The sequence below is a fragment of the Nuphar pumila genome, chromosome 5 (genome assembly GCF_984573655.1).
Source record: "Nuphar pumila chromosome 5, dmNupPumi1.hap1.1, whole genome shotgun sequence".
NCBI classification, from domain to species: domain Eukaryota; kingdom Viridiplantae; phylum Streptophyta; class Magnoliopsida; order Nymphaeales; family Nymphaeaceae; genus Nuphar; species Nuphar pumila.
The window spans coordinates 83,776,229-83,790,582 of NC_143253.1; positions in this window are offsets into that span (position 1 = coordinate 83,776,229).

Below are 14,354 nucleotides of genomic sequence, written 5' to 3' on the forward strand. Positions count from 1 at the left end.
GATTTAATTTTCTGCTTAGACTAGGATGCATATCATATAGTTTGAATTTATGCAATATCCTGTTTCTATGATTCATGCATTTTACTTCAAAAGCACTATGGATGTTCACGAATGGCACGTGCACCAACTCTTAGAGAGTTGATGGACTCGGTGGGATCCATATTTACGGCTCTAGTCGGAATATGGACGAGACCCAGATCCATCATCTTTCTACTAGTCACATTGAGCCTACACTCTTAGGCTATCTTAAAATGCACATCATATTTCTGAAGTTTTCAAAATCATGTGCATCAAATCAACTAAGTTCTGAACATATTCATGGCCACAGTCAGAATATGTAAAGGATTTATTTGGACTTAATGCACATTTTTCAACCAATTCCTCAGAAAATCTTCTCAAAGGGCATCCATTCACTCATGTCATTTGCATCATAAAATCATTGATTTTCTCAAGATTTTCTCAAGATTTTCTCAAGAAATCGATTTCTCAAGAAACTCTAAGGATTTTTCAAAATCGGTTTTCCAAAGACAAGTTTTTCCACAGTTTTCCCTGGAAAATGATATTTTCTTAAGAGATTCAAAAGAGTTTTCCAATCTTTCTCCAAGATCCAAAATCGATTTCCAAGTATTTCAAAAGGTAAAATTCCCAGGATTTCGATTCCCCAAGTTTTGAATTTCCTTCTCCAATGAGTTTTCCTATAAATCTTCCATCATTTTCCTAAGAAAACTCTCAAAGTCCAAGTTTTCCTAAGAAGTGTTTCCTTTTTCAAAAGGTTCATCTTTTCTCAAGAATCATTTCCATTTTCCCAGGATTTTCAACCATTCATGATTTTCCCAAGTCTTTATGAACTTTCTCGGGATTTCAAAACCCTTTTTCATCTGAGTTTCCTGAGAAATTGACTTTCATGCTTTTTCCTGAGAGATTCTTTTAAACTCCAAATATTTCCCAAGCATACATCATGTTTTCCCAAGCCGCATTTTCAGAAATCTCATAGCACATGCCTGAATTCTCTGTGCATTTAGGATAGAACATAATTTCGATGATTTAACTAAGTCAAGCACAATTTTGGTCCTTGGTTTGATTACCCCTGTTAAAGGCGGCAGGAACGGTCGAACCTCGTACCGACAGGTCGAGCCCCATCCCTTGGATTTTCCCGCAATTTTCAAAACGGAGGCGAGTATTTCAAAAGCAATTTCCAAAATCCGGTCAAGTTTGAAGCGCGAAAGCGTTTCCTTCCTCTTTCTCTCTTCCGCAAGGAAGGGAAGGCGGGAAAAATTTCGCGACGATAACAGGTTTGGCGACCGTGATGGGACCTGTCCTTGTCTGACCTAAATTATGCTTGACTTAGTTTAATTATCAAAATTATGTTCGGAAGATGTCAGCTCTTTACTTTCAATATCATGTGAGCCTAGGAGCCTAGATTCTGACCCAACTGGCATTGATTGCATATAGCTTAGGCATGGTTTGGTAGGACCATATTGAGGAGAAATTTTCATGCTCACATAGACTTAGGTCTAAATACAACCCTCCTCAATTTAGGATCTGAATGCAAACAATGTATGCTTCTTCAAAGTTTTCAAATCTATCTCTCTAGGATTTAGAGCCCTCTATTTCTTGCATGTGATCATTTTTTCAAAACTCCATTACCTATCATTACCCGGTCTTCACGTTGCTGAGCTCTCTTCCAGAACCATAGTTCGGGACAGAGCCTCACAACTGGGCCAACTATTTGGGTTAACACCCCCTTACCACGTACCGCGGGCCACAGTCCGAAGTATATCGGTAGGCGCTCAAGGATGTTGGAAAACCTTACCTTAGAACCGGAGTTGAAATTCTATGCCACGTACCTCGGATTTCGATTCGGGTATATCGGCATAACTGGATTGGACAAAGATGATCTGAACCTAGAGTTAGGATTAGGGTCCTACAACTGTTTTCAAAATGATGCATTTAGAGTCAGCCTTCTAGGGAGTGTTGTATGTGCATAAATGTTTGTGCAGGATGTGATTGTTTGCACTTTACCTTTATTTCTCTCATATTTTTCCCAAAATATATATATATATATATATATATATATATATATATATATATATATATATATTTCAAATATCCATATTTCTCACCTTTCCTTTATTTTCTCAAACCCTGGAAGATTTTCCCAAATATCCAATTTCTTTCAAAACTCCAGGTGATTTTTCACTCTTTCGTTCTACTGGATCTCGAATTTCCAGCTGCATTTCATCCTGCCTGCAATTTTTTAAAATCATAGGTTTTCTCTCATTGGATTTTCAATTCTTTTGTGTATTTGCAAAATTCTTCATCTTATTTTCCTCGTGCATACCTTGACTATTGCACTGGAAATTGTTTACCCACTTGCCTTCTCCTTATTCTAAATCCATTTGCGGATTGTTTTTTTAAGAGATATCTCTTTCCTTCAAAAATGGTATTTTCCTCATGGTTGACGACCTCGCCTAGGTAACAAGGCACATTTTTCGTTGTTATTTCTCTTACAAAGAATGACAACACAATTGTCGTGATTTCAGCGGCGACTCCATCCCTAGTAATGGGATATTCTTCCAATTGTCTACCACATCATCAATAATCATTTTTTTTCCCAATCCAAAATTTCCTCAGAGTCTAATCAAGACTTCATCCTGCAGAGAGCATCCACAGCATTTGATGGTTCGAACAAGGTCAGGAAGAAGAATTGCATCACCACAGTACTCCTCAGCCTCAGAAGAAGAGATGGGCTCCCCGCGACCCGTCAAAAGTCAAGAACAGCAGCAAGAGGACGATGGCATAGATCCTCAGATGTACGCGATGTTTCAGAAAATGATGAAGAGGATGATGAGTGAGCAGGCTGGCACCAGCTTAGACAAAAATCCATTCAGTCAGAAAATTAGAGATCGTATGGCCAATAAATCAACCAAGGAGCATGTTCAAGATACTTCGGACGAAGAAGAATCAGCAGATGATACCGAGGAAGAATGCGAGATCATTCATGGAGCAATTCGCAAACCAAAGGGCCAAGCAATAGAAAAACCGCTTCAAGCACAGTTCAGGGAAATGGCCAAAGTGGTAAAAGATCTGCAAGGCCGCGACAAGGGCAAGAAAGTCTTCACCAGCGAGGACTTCTATGATGGCCTCGAAGGGGGTGAAGATCTGGAGAACCTTCCTCGCAAGTTCATCAAATTCGATGGTTCTGGCGATCCCAAAGCCCACCTCGCCATGTTCTTCGCCGAATGCTCCAAATTCAAGAGAGACAATAGAGCCCTATTTCTCTGTTTTCCTCGTAGCCTAGAAGGCACTGCCGCCAAGTGGTACTCCGAGCATATCAATCCAATCGAGCTGCGAGAATTCGATAAGGTGGTTAATCTATTTATCAAGCGATTTCTGTTCAATGCTGAAGCGCTACCAACGTTAAATCACCTCTGTAATCTGAAGCAGGGAGATAGTGAAAAAGCCAGAGACTTCATTCGCAGATGGAGAGAGACCTGCAACAAAATGAAAAAACCGATATCAGAAGGACACGCATTATCGGTCATCCTGAATAATTTCTCCCAACCTTTGAGAGGCCTGATCTCTACCTCCCCAACACGATCTTTTATTGAATTGATAGAACGAGCTGAATGGCTCGAGATGGGAATAGAAAATGGAGTATATGAGAGCCTCACACTCTCAAAGAGCAATTCAAATATCAAGAAGAAGTCAAACTTCACTTTCTCCGTGAATGCCCCTGGCAACAACAATGGCAAAAGCAAAAGCGGTGGCAGAAAGAACCACACCGGCGGGTCAGGGAGTCTAAATTCCAGCAAGGATGATCATACAGGACAAGAAAACAGAATCAACAAGCAGAATGACAACTCTCCCACGAGCATCCAACTAGAATTAAGGCCCCAGGGGAGGCCAAAGCATGATGGTTGGGGATACGACCGCAATTTTACTCCCTTAGAACAACCGCTCGAGCAAGTTCTGGAATATATGATCGCCAAAGGGATGGTTAGACTCCCCAAGATAGCAGATTCTTCTGTGACCATGGGAAGGTTCAAAGATCAGTTCTGCAAGTTTCATCGGACAATGGGTCATGATACCGAGCATTGTTTCGTCCTTAAGAACATTGTTCAAGACTGCATTGACAAGAAGCTCCTCGTTGAAGACGAAAAGGAGGACTAGTCATCCCGACTAAGATGTTTTTTTTTACAATCATTCCAGAAGATTACCATGCCGACACTTTTCCATTTCTCCTCTTGCTTTTCAAAAAAATAATGTAATCCCATTTTCTTTCCTTGATTTTTAAGCATCAATAAAGTCATTAAATTTTTTTCAATAGCATGGCACCATCTTATTTGCTTATCCTTCCTTTTCACAATGTCTCTCTTGTGAGGAATGATCTTGAGGACGCCTATCAATCAAGGAGCTTGTTGCCTTATTCACCAATTATCCTTCTTTTATTCAAAATTTTCCTCCCTAGTTACACTGGGGCATTTTTTTGTGAAAAATTATCTTTACTTCAAAACATCCTGTATGCAGGCAAGATAAACCAATCTCTCATTTTGCATATATATGCACCCATTTGCACTCATTTGCACTTCATTTGCATTGTCATGTGCATTTGCATTTATTCTGCACCCAATTTCCAACATCCAATTTCCAACATCCAATTTTCAACATCCAATTTCCAACATCCAATTTTCAATTTCCAAATTCCCAATTTCCAAATTTCTAACAGCCAATTTTCAATTTATAATTTATAATTTCTAATTCTAAATTTCTAATTTTGACCTTTGGGTTACCCAATTCTCTATTCGACCTTCGGGTCACTCAATTTCCAATTTCAACCTCTGGACCACCCACTTTATCAGATTCTCAATTCAAGTCTTCGGGTTACAATCTTGCCAACATCAGTCATTTTCCCGCCTGCAGGTTCCAACTTTCCAGGCCTTCGGGTTACAAATTCATCAAATATCTATCATTTTCAAACCTTCGGGTCACATCTCTATCTATGACAATCATTTTCAATCAAAATCCTGCTTTCGAGCTGGTCGAACAATCCAAATCCTGCTTTCGAGCTGGTCAAACAATCAAAATCCTGCTTTTGAGCTGGTCGGTCAACAAAAATCCTGCTTTCGAGCTGGTCGGTCAACAAATCCTGCTTTCGAGCTGGTCGAACAATCAAAATCCTGCTTTCAAGCTGGTCGAACAATCAAAATCCTGCTTTCGAGCTGGTTGGTCAACCCAAATCCTGCTTTCGAGCTGGTCGGTCAACAAATCCTGCTTTCGAGCTGGTCGGTCAACCCACATCCTGCTTTTGAGCTGGTATTCCCAAAAATCCTGCTTTCGAGTTGGTACTTCAATCAAAATCCTGCTTTCGAGCTGGTCGAACAATCAAAATCCTGCTTTCGAGCTGGTATTCCCAAAAATCTCGCTTTCAAGCTGGTACTTTAATCAAAATCCTGCTTTTGAGCTGGTCGAACAATCAAAATCCTGCTTTCGAGCTGGTATTCCCAAAAATCCTGCTTTCGAGCTGGTACTTCAATCAAAATCCTGCTTTCGAGCTGGTCGAACAATCAAAATCCTGCTTTCGAGCTGGTATTCCCAAAAATCTCGCTTTCAAGCTGGTACTTCTATCAAAATCCTGCTTTCAAGCTGGTACTTCTATCAAAATCCTGCTTTCGAGCTGGTCAAACAAATAAAATTTTGCTTTCGAGCTGGTACTTCGATAAAATCCTGCTTTCGAGCTGGTAAGTCAAAACAAAACTCAACTGTCGAATTGATCTTTTACTGAGTCTTTTCAAGACTCAATTTTCGTCACGGATGTGTTAAGCCGGATGTTAAATGCTCTCTTTCACCAAGGATTTCAAGAACATTTCGTCAATGTGTCAATCAATTAATTATTGATTTCAAAATTTTATCGCATAAATCTTTACCTCACTTTACCTTCAGCATTACTTCCAAAAGAGTGAAGCTTTTGCAAAAAGAGATTCAAACTTCAAATTCTTTCTATTTGGCCAACCAAAAGGATGAAGGATAAATCCTCGATATGGCCAGCAAAGAAAATTCAATGTTTTGCAAAGCCATAGATGATTGATATTGATCGCAGTCAATGGCCCATTTTTAAAGGATATTCTTGTAAAATGAGGCAGTGGAAATGTCCTGAGTGCTAGAAAAGAGAGCATTTATCCAAGCCCTGTCTCCTCAGAATCACCTAAGCTGCAATTAAATATCCGCAAAAGGGATCTCTCACCTGTCGTCAAGATGAAGCCGAATTAGGCGAGTAGACCCCCGGGGCCAAAGAAGATTTGAAACATCTCCAAGATGATGAAGTTTGTGACGGATCCTTCCAGGGAAAGTCCAAAGCACTATCAAGATGAAGGCAGATGCGATGAACCTCTCGACAATCCCTAAAAGATATTTAATTTCAGCTATCATCCAAAGATTTCTAACCCATGAGTGTAAACACCCCAAATTTTCACTCACCTCCCCGACATTTCCACCAAGCATCAACATCCAGCCTCTGAAATCGCTGGAGGGCAAAATGGTCATTTTCTGAGCCGGACCTTGCAAAAGTCCAAATTTCATCTGCAACTCTCAAAATTTCTCTAATTTTAACTCAGATGTTCAAAATTTTACTCCTGACAGGAGACAGACATCTCCAAGTCTTGATTCAAGATTGCATTTCATAAGACATGACATCGCATATCATTGCATGAGCATTTCAAATCACTGCACTGCACAGCATGTCATTTCGAGGTCCAGAACTCTTGATTTCAAAATCTTCAATCCAGATTAGAATTTCAACTCTTTTCAAAATTGATTTCAAAACCCTGGGTCTTCAAAATTATCAATTTTTCCCATTTTACCCCCAGGACTCTGAATTTCAAAATATTTCCTCAGGAAAACCATCTGGATAGTTTTCAATATGGATTTGAGTCACTTCACCTCAGATTTTGCCCTTTTTGACAATTTCAAATATCTTTCTTTTACAAAATCGCCCTACAAGGGCCAACTCTTTCCAAAATTCCTGTTTTGCCCATCAGTCAAGATTTTATGAAAATTCCAAAAAGAAGTTGTGGTTTTATCCTTATTTCAATAAAGAAGCAATGTGGGACCCACACTGAGGTGGTGTCACACAAGCTCCCCTTTTGAAAATTTGAATTTTGAAAAACCCAAAAATATAGGAGCCTTGTCCCCTGGATTGGCGCCACTTGTCTTTTCTCTCTCCTCCCATTTCCATGCCAAGTGTCAGTGTGGGGCTACCTTAAGAAGCCGCCACATGTCATCCCATTTTATCTGCCATGTGTCACCCTATCCATCCTGCGCCATGTGTCATTTCAAAGACTACCAGGAGATGCCAAGTGTCATAGGTTGTCCTGTCTAGAAAAAGTGGAGTTTGTCTCCTCTGAGGTGGCGCCATCTAGAGTGTCTCCTGCAGGGGACACGTGTCAACCCCTCCTTCCTTCTAGAAAAGTAGCCTGACACATGTCTCTTCCTACTTTTCTCAGAAAAGTAGGAGACATGTGTCACTTCTGAATTCCTACAAAAAAGGTAGGCTTGTCTCCTCTGAGGTGGCGCCATCTGGAGTGTTTCCTGCAGAGGACACGTGTCAAGCCCTCATTTCCTCAGAAAAAGGCAAGTGCCATGTGTCATTTCCTGCTTTCTTCAGAAAAGCTAGAATTCAAATATTCAAAAACCCCCATAGGTGGCGAAAATCAAGAACTCCTACCTTTTTCATCCTGTCTGAGATGGCGCCACATGGCTTGGCCCTCCTTTTCTCCCCTCTGCCACGTGTCGTTCTCTGCTTCTTTCAGAAAAAGTAGAGGACACATGTCTTCTCCCTACCTCTTTCAGAAAAGTAGGAGACACATGTCATTCCTGGCTTTCTTCAGAAAAAGCAAACCATTTAAAATTCAAACAAGGCGTTAGGTGGCGAAAATCCGGAGCTCTGATTTTCCAAATGGCCTATGAGTGCGCCACATGTCCCTTCCCTCCTACTCATCCCTTCGCCACGTGTCATCTTCTGCTTCTCTCAGAAAAAGAAGGTGACACATGTCTCCTTCTCACTCCTTCAGAAAAAGTAGAGGACACATGTCCTCTCCCTATTTTTTTCAGAAAAGTAGGAGACACATGTCACTGCCCTCTTTTTCCTCCCTCTTGCCACATGGCATTGTAGGAGCCACCCTGAGGTGGCGCCACATGTCCATCCTCCATTCCTCCAGGGCCAACCTCCATTTGAATTTCAAACTTCCCCCTGAGGTGGCGCCATCTGAAGAACCTCCTCCAGCATGTTGACACTTGGAACCATCCTGGACTGCCACATGTCCAGATCTCCTTTCACCAGAAAAAGCAAAATTCAAATTCCTATGAGGTGGCGCCTTCTGAGCCCACTGCTCTGTCCTTCTGACACCTCAGAACACCTTTTGAGGTGGCACCATTCCAGGACTCCACTTGGCTCCATTTTCATTTTTTATTTTATTTTTAATAAAGGTAGCCCACCATGAGGTGGCGCCACCTGAGGACTCCCTACAAAAAGTGAATTTGAATTTCAAACTCCAAGAGAGCACCCTCTGAGGTGGCGCCATCTGGGAGCTTCCTGCAGAGAGAATCAAGCAAACTTTTGAAAAATTCCAAATTCCCCCTGCTGAGGTGTCTCACCCACAAAATTTCCATTTTTTATTTTTCTCAAAAAATCAAAATAGCCTGTTGAGGTGGCGCCACCTGAGGGCTCCCTGCAGAAGACAGAATTCGAATTTCAAACCCCCAGATGGCACCCCCTGAGATGGCGCCACATGGAGGGCTCAGATTGAACCTGTTTGAATTTCAAAAAATTTCAGAAAAATTATAAAAACAAGGGTTCACGCCCAGCCTAGAAGATCATTTTTTTTTTACTCTGGTGAACTTGGAAAATCTGACCTAGCCTTCCTAAAACCCGATTTCGAACCTTAGAAATCGTCCCCCCTTTGGCGCATTGAAGAAGGTGGAGTAAAGCTCGTGCTGTGGCTAATCCAATTCCAACAGAGCTCGATTTTGGTGGACCATCCGAAGCCCGGAGCGAAGGACGAAGGAAGCTCGTGGTAGCTGTCCCTTTCAAGAGCTCCTACGCTGCGTAACGAAACAAGGTGCACTTCCTCTTTTCCCATTGATTTGATTCTATAATTCGAATCGGGAGTCGTTTGAAGAAAGAGCTCATCCGAGTGATAGATTGAGCTATTCTCATAAAACGACATACATAAAAATGTTTCATTATGCTTCCTTGATGATTTTAACATGCATGTAGTTGGCTAGGTTTAATTTACATTTTATTTCATTCATTTAGCATATTTCATGAATTAATTAGGATTAATTTAGCCTTTATTTCAATTCTGCTTATTTTCAGTAGGTCTCTGTTTTTGTCAGTCAGTCCACACGTCATTTCATGCATTTGTTTTTTATCAAAAATCCCAAAAAAATCACAGAATGCGCCCCTAGGTGTCCCTGAAATTTTGCCAAAAATTCGGAGCCATTTGAATTTGTTTACTGCGGTAAACATCCAAAATGACAAGTCGGGTTTTGTAACCCGGGATGCGTTTTGAAAACCATTTGCCGACTTGTAAAATCGAGTTCTCCCTCCTGGGAGATCCGATTTTCGATCCGAAAAATGCCCTGAACTCGGGAGAATGTCTAGTTTTTAATATAATTTTTCCAGATTTTTCTGATTTTTGTTTATGTCTGACAAAAATCCGAGAGTTCGAGACACGTGTCAGAGCCTAATTTGGGCCTCTGAGATCTTGGATCGACTTAGGGCTATGGTTTCTCTTTGTGTGTTGCTCCAAATCCGAAACTGTAAAAAGTGAAAGTGATGTCCGAGATGTCCTCTGTTTGAATCTAAAAGCCTGTAATTTTTAGAACAGTGTTGACCCCTGCTTCGGATTTTTCTTGTCAGTCCCCTGTTTTGCTACATTTGTCTGTTCTGTTAGTTCAGGCAGAAATAGTTATATTTTTATCTGTGTTTACGTTGATCAAATGCCGAAGTTATAAACATGAAAGTTGTTCATGTTGGTGTCGTGCATAACTCTGATTAATGTAATAAATTTCCATGGCCTTTTTGTATTTCTTTAGCATTTTGTATCAGATTAGGGTGATTTTTACCTCTGTCAGAATTAAATCCCTGTTTCTGAACTCACCATGGCTCAAATCCCGAGACTATAAAAACCAAAAATGTTTCATTTTGGGTCTTTTAGCAGACTGCAAAATATCAGAAGTTTTCATGGTGTAAATCTTGCATTATCATATTAGGCATTGCATTTGGTTCGGATCCATAGGCAAAATCCACCATTTTAGGATTTTCTTTAAATTTTAGCATTTAAATCATATCATTTCGTGAATTTTAGCATTCTAGGTTGTTTATCAGAGTGTTTAGATGCTTCATACCGAATTTGGTGCAATTTGGAATTCATTTGAGGTTCGGATTATCCATAATACCAAAACAGGGTCCCGCAGGACCCGGATCCAAGCGAAAAACAAGCGAAATTCGTTATTTTGGATAAATTGCAAAATATCAAAATTCTGATTTTACAGTCTTAATGTATTTAGCAGCATTTAATCATGTCTCTTACTGCATTTCATCATCATTTGATTCAATTTGAATTTCAAAATATCGATTTTACTAAGTTTTCCTTCAAAAAACCCTGATTTTAAAAGCATAACTTTATAATTAGGGGTATTTTGGTCATTTTGACCCCAATTCCGAATTTCAAATTGTTTTCTACTGAATTTCTTACATTTTCATCATTTCAAAATATCAAGGAAGCTTGAGAATAGGGTTTATATCCAATTAAATCCAATAATTTCATGATATTATTGGAAAATCTTGGAAAAACCCACATATTTGAGCTAACCTTACTCCAAGTTTGGCAGGGACATTCAAATGAAGGAGCTGAAGTCTGCAAATTTTCATTTATTTCATTTGATTAGTGATGTAATAATATAAATTTTGGAATAAGAGAGTTAATTTACTGCTTAGACTAGGATGCATGTCATATAGTTTGAATTTATGCAAATATCCTGCTTATGTGATTCATGCATCTTATTTCAAAAGCACTGTGGATGTTCACGAATGGCACGTGCACCAACTCTTAGGGAGTTGATGGACTCGGTGGGATCCATATTTACGGCCCTAGTCGGAATATGGACGAGACCCAGATCCATGATCTTTCTACTAGTCACATTGAGCCTACACTCTTAGGCTATCTTAAAATGCACATCATATTTCCAAAGTTTTCAAAATCATGTGCATCAAATCAACTAAATTCTGAACATATTCATGGCCACAGTCAGGATATGTGAAGGATTTATCTTGACTTAATGTACATTTTTCCAACAAATCCCTTAGAAAATCTTTTCAAAGTGCATTCATTCACTCATGACATTTACATCATGAAATCATTGATTTTCTCAAGATTTTCTCAAGAAAACTTCATTCTCAAGAAATCGATTTCTCAAGAAATTCTAAGGATTTTTCAAAAATCGGTTTTCCAAAGACAAGTTTTTTTCACAGTTTTCCCAGGAAAATGATATTTTCTTAAGATATTCAAAAGAGTTTTCCAATCTTTCTTCAAGATCCAAAATCGATTTCCAAATATTTCAAAAGGTAAAATTCCCAGGATTTCGATTCCCCAAGTTTTGAATTTCCTTCTCCAATGAGCTTTCCTATGAATTTCCATCATTTTCCTAAGAAAACTCTCAAAGTCCAAGTTTTCCTAAGAAGTGTTTCCCTTTTCAAAAAGGTTCATCTTTTCTCAAGAATCACTTCCATTTTCCCAAGATTTTCAACTATTTCTGATTTTTCCACATCTTTATAAGCTTTCTCATGTTTTCAAAAACCCCTTTTTTATCTGAGTTTCCTGAGAAATTGACCTTTTTCCTGAGAGATTCTTTCCAACTCCAAATGTTTTTCTAAGCATACATCATGTTTTTCAACTGGCATTTTCCAAAATCTCATAGCACATCCCTGAATTCTCTATGCATTTAGGATAGAACATAACTTTGATAATTTCGCTAAGTCAAGCACAATTTTGGTCCTTGGTTCGATTACCCCTGTTAAAGGTGGCAGGAACGGTCGAACCTCGTACCGACAGGTCGAGCCCCATCCCATGGATTTTCCCGCAATTTTCAAAAACGGAGGCGAGTATTTCAAAACAATTTCCAAAATCCGGTCAAAGTTTGAGGCGCGAAAGCATTTCTCTCTTTTTCTCTTCCGCAAGGAAGGGAAGGCGGGGGAAAAATTTCGCGACGATAACAGGTTTGGCGACCGAGATGGGACCTGTCCTTGTCTGACCTAAATTATGCTTGACTTAGTTCAATTATCAAAATTATGTTCACAAAATGTCAGCTCTTTTACTTTCAATGTCATGTGAGCCTAGGAGCCTAGATTCTGACCTAGCTGACATTGACTGCATATAGACTAGGCATGGTTTGGTAGGACCAGATTGAGGAGAAATTTTCATGCTCACGTAGACTTAGGTCTAAATACAACTCTCCTCAATTTAGGATCTGAATGCAAACAATGTATGCTTCTTCAAAGATTTTCAAAAAGTCTATCTCTCTCTAGGACTTAGAGCCCTCTATTTCTTGCATGTGATCATTTTTTCAAATCTCCATTACCTATCATTACCCGGTCTTCACGTTGCTGGGCTCTCTTCCAGAACCATAGTTCGGGACAGAGCCCCACAACTGGGCCAACTATTTGGGTTAACACCCCCCTACCACGTACCGCGGGCCACAGTCCGAAGTATATCGGTAGGCGCTCAAGGATGTTGGAAAACCTTACCTTAGAACCGGAGTTGAAATTCTATGCCACGTACCTTGGATTTCGATTCGGGTATATCGGCATAACTGGATTGGACAAAGATGATCTGAACCTAGAGTTACGATTAAGGTCCTACAGCTGTTTTCAAATTGATGCATCTAGAGTCAGCCTTTTAGGGAGTGCTGAATGTGCATAAATGTTTGTGCAGGATGTGATTGTATGTATGATTTTCTCAATTCTTTATGTTTCTCAATGTTTTTCAACTCATTAGGTCTTTTTCCAAATATCCTTATTTTCCACAAGGTCTTTTTCTCAAACCCTGGATGATTTTCTCAAATATCCCATTTCTTTCAAAACTCCAGGTGATTTTTCATTCTCTCGTTCTACTGGATCTCGGATTTCCAGCCTTATTCCAATCCTGCCTGCAAATTTTTGAAATTTCAAATTTTGCTTCAAAAACTTTTCCATATCTCCCAGTATATCTTCCAAATTTTATCCAATTTTTTTGACATGTCTTTCCAATTCCATCATTTGTTTTTCCCTCAAGAGTGTTGGTTTCAAAATTCTTTTTTTCCATCATGCTAAACATCCCATGTGGTTCTGCAGAGGGCATTGGCATAGTTGTGTGATCCTGACAAGATCAAAGACCGTGCGTGCTACTTCAGCACATTAGTTACAGACAGTGAGTGAGAAATGGATTCCATAAAGTCTGTCAAAGAGGGAGCTCAGACCATCAAGGGGGAGATTGATCCCGCCATATATCGGTTGTTCAAAAGAATGATGATTGAGATATTATCCGAGCAAGCTGCAGCCAATTTCGGAAAAGTTCCTGTTAAAGAAGGGGCATCGATCACCATCCCTATGAGCATCATTGGAGACCACAACAGGGCAACCAGTTCTAAACCCAGCAACAACAAAAACAGAGGTAGTCAAAGCAGCAAGTTAGAAGAGTCTAAAGATTTGAAAGGAAAGTATTCTAGAATCCAGAATAGACCTTTTCTATCCAGCCCACAGCAAAAGGAAAAAAATCAAGGAAAACCAAAGCGCGGAAACTGGAGCGGCGATTGAGATTTCACTCCTATAGACAAGCCACTCGACGAAGTCCTTGAATACATGTTGATTAAGGGATTAGTGAAGCTCCCAAAGGCCACAACTCCTCCCACCATCATGGGAAGGTTCAAGAATCAGTTTTGCAAGTTCCATCGGGCAGTAGGGCATGACACTGATCAATGTTTTGTCCTCAAAAATATTGTACAAGACTGTATTGAAAAGAACCTCTTTGTTGAAGGCAGAGAAGAAGAACATCCAGTAGCCCTAACCAAGAAAGAAGTCAAAGAAGTCAGCATTCAGCAGAAATCCAACAATCCGAAGAAGATAAAGCGTGATGGTTGGAGTTATGATCGCGAGTTTACTCCTTTAGGTGAGCCAATCGAAGAAATTCTTGGATATCTGCTCGCGAAGAATATGATCAAACTTCCAAGGATTGTGGATCCTCCCGTCACCATGGGGAAATGGAAAGATTGTTTCTGCGAGTTCCATCGGGCAATGGGGCACGATACTGAACGTTGCT